The 6,000-nt window shown below is 39.1% G+C and overlaps 1 long non-coding RNA gene across 1 annotated transcript in view; it reads right to left on the bottom strand.

Annotated features, from left to right (window-relative positions):
* Positions 1 to 4,038: 4,038 nt before the first annotated feature.
* Positions 4,039 to 6,000, bottom strand: part of LOC120323958 — a 29,852-nt gene continuing 27,890 nt past the window's right edge. The window contains exon 3 of the long non-coding RNA XR_005564903.1: positions 4,039 to 4,135. This is a non-coding gene — a long non-coding RNA (uncharacterized LOC120323958). The remainder of the gene's footprint in view (positions 4,136 to 6,000) is intronic.

Genomic DNA, 6,000 nt, shown 5'->3' with positions numbered 1-6,000 from the left:
GACCAGCTGGAGACCCATGTGGCCCCACTATCAACAGCCTTTCCACACAAAGCCTGTTCTCCAGGCTCTTACAAGAACACAACAAAACTTAGGATCAAGTTTGGCTCAGCTCACAGGCAAGTTGCACCACACGATTACTGCAGAAAGACAGATGTGTTGGACTCAGTCTGGAAAATTTAGCAACTATTACATGAATTGCCAGAATGCTCTATGAAGAAATTTGGAAAGTTCAGCATTCCTTTAGTACAACTGTGTATATTTGTAGACAGTGTACACAAAATGGTGTTGTCTGAGAGATAATTACAGAAGCAAGTTGTCTAACTACAGTTTTCAGATTTACCTTTACTGAGTCTAGCACCTGGTGGTATGCTCCTTCTGCTGCCTCTTACAGCTAAGCTTTGTCCCAGTCTGCTACATCTCTCTAATTCCTGACTGCTTTCTGCCCCAAAGCCCACACAGCAGCATCAAGCCTGTGACCTAACTTTTGTGTTTATACCAAGTCACTAAAAAGACCACTGGGCCATAAGATTCAATTTTTGCTAAATGTTGCCAGGCTAACTACTAATTACTGTCTTGTGCAGCAGCTTCTCTTTCAGCTCCCACTGCTTGCACTGCCTTACATCTTATTTTCACTTAGCCTAAAGAAATTATAGAAAGCACACCCATGAAGTTCAGCCATGTTCACACCTCATGGTGTCCACCAATATTTCACAGAACAGCAAAAACTTAGAAAATAAAATACTCATCTTTACTCGGACTGTAAGATTGAGAAGGTGATTTGAACTGAGGCCTGACGGTTATGAAAAATAATGCATAAAGATACAAACTTTCAAAAGATCTCTAAGTACCTTTATTATCTAAAGAAGGTGAAATCCAATCCTGTAGTTATGCCAAGGAGAAAAGGAATCTGGGAGCAGTGCTTGATATGTCTGGAGCCAGCAGGCATCCAGGGCAGGAGGAGTGCAGAATGGCTAAAACCAGTTCACTGACTCACCAGGCGAGCATCCTCCAAGGCCTGAGGTCAGACTCCTCAAGAAGCAGCAGATGAATTAGCAAAGCTCCTAGATCTTCACAGCCAGGTGTCACTACTCCCAGGCAGGGCTGCAGGGAGTGGGTCTGGCAGAAACAATCTTTGAAAGCCTGTAGAAAGGTGAAAAAGAAGGGGAGAAAAAGGAAGCTATTGGAACCTTGACTTCTGCCCATTAAGCTCAGTCTCTTTAAGCTTAGACTCAGCAGGAGGATGAGTTAACTACAGAAAATGGCCTTTACATTCCTTCTCCTGGTTACATTCCAGGTTTACTTAGACAGGGAGCCATGAGGATAGATTTGACTGAGTGAGGCCGTTCTTCTGCCTCAGGAACAAAAGGACTCAAGGAAGTGATCAAATCCAATAAAAAAAAGAGCATTTTAAATGCTCACCAATTACTTAAAATTAGACATTATGTAAAAATAATTATTCCAGATTTGAGAGCACTGAAAGAATGAGAGGTTAATGACTGCACTGGAGCAGGGCCTGCTATAAGTGGATGCAAAGAAAAACATTCTTCACTGTGAAGCTGGTCCACCACTGAAGCAAATACCCTGAGAGGCTGGAGGATCTCTGTCCTTGGAGACTTTCGAAAAGCTTAACCTTTACTACAATGTGAGTCTCATAAGTCAAAATAAAAACTCAAATTGAAGTGGAAACAATTTATGGAGGAAGGCTGTAGATGTGTCCTGTCTCTGCTGCCACCGACTTATTTGTCCCCTATTCTTCCCTGCTGTTTTTTACCATACTTGAGGGTGCCATGGGTGCATCAATGCAACTGCAAATGCAGATACTTCTCGATCCAGTTACCTGAATTAAATGTTTTGCATGTTTTAGCCTATGTTTGGGCTTCCATGTATGCTGAAAGGGTAACACAAAGCTGGGCAAAGTACATTTCTAGTGCCCTGGTTAAGAGAGTGTAGGGTACCTGACCTCTGGGGCATAAACACAGTTCTAGGACCAACTAGATTCAGGGAGACCGATTGATGCAGTTTTGGGTTTTTTTTCCTATTGCTCTTTCCTATCAATAAATAAAAATCCCGAAAGGTATCATTTTGGATAGACACAGCAGGAGCTCACTTCACTGAAAGCAAGACTGGAACATTATCCACTGACATGCAATTATTTAACTCACTCCCTTCTTCAGTCTTTGCAAGTAAAAACATCATGGGCATAAAGTCCAGGTCAGGAGCGCAAGTAAAAGTGGGAGAAAGAAAAAAAAAGATAAAGTTAGCTTCTGCACAGTGTAAACTCATAGTGATAATTATTTTTATTATTATTATTATCTTATTAACTGTGTTAATAAATAACGTAAACAAAATAATCACAACAGTCTATAAATTCAATGCATAAATAGCAGTTACTCAAGGTTGCTTAATCATTCATTTTACTCAGTTTCAGTGTAACTTCCAAAAGAAATAAATAACAAAAGACCGTGAAAAAAACCCAAACCCCAGAACACCACTATGTGCGCTGTGAACTCCTGTTCCTGTGGAGTCTTTAATGTTTTGGAACATGATATACAGCAGACACAGTAATTTAAGAGGTTTTCCAAAGTTTTGCTTTGTTTTACATGTGTTCCTGTCCAACTGAATTTTTGTCAAAACAAGTCTCAAGTTTTTGTGATGAAAAATGCTCTTGGTAGCAAACAAGGACAATGTGACTGCAGAGAAGTTGGCATGTGCAGGATATACCACACCCAGGACACATCCAGGCTCCTGGGCATTCATGCCTTCTGAGACTGGGGACTGAAATGGTGGCTTCAAACCCTGGGCATAGGAAACCCCTCTGCAAACTCCAGCTGCACTTAATCAATCTATGGACAAACCCAGCACATTCACTCCAGAGCTTGCTCACCTCAGACCTCATTTGTGATGCCACCAACTGCACAAATGCCCTCAGCCTCAATATTTCTTTTTCTTTTCAAAATTGTACAGTTGTCCATGTCCTGGAAAATAAGGTAAGGACACAAATAAGGAAAGTCTGATGTGTTTTTTTCTTAAATACTCACCACAACCACCCCCTTAACCTCACAGCAAATCACATTACAGTCAGAGTTTGCCATTTTCGATGAAAAAAGATGCAAATTTTCAATGATTTGAAATTGTTTCAACTTTTCCAACAGTACCTTCTAAGTGCAAAGTAGGTGTACAGTATCACATAATTTATGTGATAGTGTATGATATCCAGCAGTGCTCATTTGGAACAAGCATAGATTACTACCCAAAGACAAGGAAAATTAATAATAGTGTGAGGTGTTGGTTCTCTTACTCCTTAGAGTTCAATTTAGGCGCAGTGGTTATTGATTTAATTTCACAGCACAGGCCCAAATTGATAAAAGATAGTACAGGGTAATATACACATAACAAGGGAAATAAGGGAAAAATAAGAAAGTAGTTTTCTTAAACTAATTTTATTTTGTTACTATATTGTTGCTCACATTGATCCTGTTTACTTATTAACAAATAGTAGAGCAAATTTTTGTAAGATGGAGGAAAAGAAAAATTTGGAAATTTTTACACTGTGGATGATTGAAAAGTTTCTTTTGAAACTTCACAAGAAACTATTGAACTAACTCTTTCTCTTACAAGTTTTTGCTTTCTGTGGAAGAGAGTGGATTTTGTTCTAAACTGAAAAAATATAAAGGTGGGAAGATGAAAAAAGATTAGGCAAAAAAACGCAAAAAGGATTTTTGAAACATAAGCTATTGCAACACCTTATAAAAGTTGTATTTCAGATAGTTCCTATTTCTTTTCCATCTATGCCCATCCACTGAGCTTCCCAGTTGGCCATTATATCCCATCGCACATGGAGCCTGTGGTAGCTCCCTGGGCTGCAAGAACTCCAGTCAGAGTCCTGTGACTCAGGGGAAAATAACAAGCCACACATCAGAACTATCACACTTCAAAGTATTATGGAAAACTTTCAAGGCTTGAATTTTGCTTAAATCTATTTCATTTTTTTCTTAAATAAAGAGACCAATTGCGAAAAGAAGCATTTTCTAACCGTAGCAGGCCTACTGAGCCTGAGTCAGTCCTGCTCATTTTTTTTCTACTTCTTGGGTAGTGTAGAGCCCTGCACCAACAAGTGGGGAGATAGGATCCATACCTGGAAAAGACACAAAAATTCACAAACTGAAAACGTGCCACAGACTAGTCCCCCATTCAGTCTGTTATGGATCAGCAGTTTCCTAGTGTTTACCTGTCTGCTCAGCAGCAACTTCCATATACGATTCCAGGAGGAAGATGAACCACTGAGGTAGGTGAAGCATTATGGCAGCAGGACTGCCTTCCTGGTACCTACTCAGACACTTGGGCTTTGGCTTGGATCCTGAGGTTTTACATCAACATCAATTTCCAGGTTTTGAAAGACATGCTCTTTCAAGAACATGTGCAAAAAAAGACATTTTAAAAATTCACTGCCATGCCTCAATGTAGAATATTTTACAAGGTAACAAGTTTAATTTAGGGTATGTTCCATGTTTTACAGTTTTTATTTAAATTGTCCATAAACCCTCTCCCTAGAAAAGAAGGACCAATGGTATTTTCTACAAACCATTTAAAGCATGATTTGGCAACTGTCAAAACTCTGGAACTCAGTGTAAACACTACCATATATTTGGAATTTTTTCCATTCAAATTCAGTACTACAACATGAACTTACCTCAAATAACAACAACACGGAGCAGCTCCCCCAGGGTGTAGATAATACACATAATCACCACAGTCTCTTGCCTATTCAAGTTTTGCAGTGAGACCAATCTTCAGTGAGACCAAGCTTTACAAATTGCTGCTAATATGAATCATGCTTAACTTGTCCAAGTATCTCTTCTAAAGAGCTTATGTTTTCCCTAGAGGTATTTAAATTAGGAATCCTTAACCGCTAATTGAATATGAACTTGGATAACTGAGCAGGTCATCTCTGTGTCTGAAATAGAGGCTGAAGTGTCCAGGCTAAGTGAGGCGAACATTTCTGATTTACGTTGCATAAAAACTTCATGATGCAGTAAAGGTTTGAGGGACAGTGTTTCGACAGGTCTTAGGATGAGGAGTGTCCGGTGATGCTTTCAGACCTCCCCTAACAGCTCAAGGTGACTGCCACATAACGAGTTCAGTCGCTGCATACATTTTCATCGTTCCAGCATGTGACAAATTAGGAAGGACTTCAGTTCAAGAGTGTTTTTTAAATGCACTAAGTATATGCTACATTCAAACATCATTAAGAACAGGAAAACAATCTGACAAAAGACAGGAATTTGCACAAGCTTTCAGAACAGAGAAAAGCAAGCTTATTGTTTTTAGTTCACCAGATCATTGTCATGTGTCAGTGCAGGTATTGGATTTGGTCTAATATTTTAGAAGTCTTGCAAAGCAACAGGCCTTTTCATCTTCTAAGGATTTTGCAGACAGTTCAAAATTGTACTTCAGTGGTTTTATATAATGATAACGGTTCAAAAAGTCATTTTGCGCTGTTAATTGCATTCTATTTTGGTATAGTAAATTTAGAAATATACATATTTAACCTGACAAAATGCTGTCAGAAAACTACTTAATCAGCCTTTGAACGTACATTGAAACAAAGGCTCTGAGTACACTTATCCAGTTGGTTATGAATATTGTCGTAATGGTTCACATACAGGGTGGGGTATATGGGGCAGCAAGGAAGAGAAATCATACAAACCATCACTAATCCCATAAATGTAGAAAAAGGAAAGATAACAAGCACAATATTAACATAAAACTTATAATGTTCTACTTTTGTGTTTCTGTTAAATGATAGCTTTGCCACAAAAGGCAAGTTTCTCTTCTTTGAATGCAGAGATAACTGTGAATGCACACTGGGGAATACTGAGGGCACACTTCCAGCTACAGATAGACTTTCAGCACAGTATTCGTCTAGTTTCCATCCAATTCAAACTAAAACTCAGCCTCTTCCTCCCATCACCACCAGTTTTTCCTTAATAGAGAAACTTG

The sequence above is a fragment of the Pipra filicauda genome, unplaced genomic scaffold (genome assembly GCF_003945595.2).
Source record: "Pipra filicauda isolate LSUMZ 115617 unplaced genomic scaffold, ASM394559v2 scaffold386_size940508_pilon, whole genome shotgun sequence".
NCBI lineage: Eukaryota > Metazoa > Chordata > Aves > Passeriformes > Pipridae > Pipra > Pipra filicauda.
This window is presented reverse-complemented; position numbering and strand designations above follow the sequence as displayed.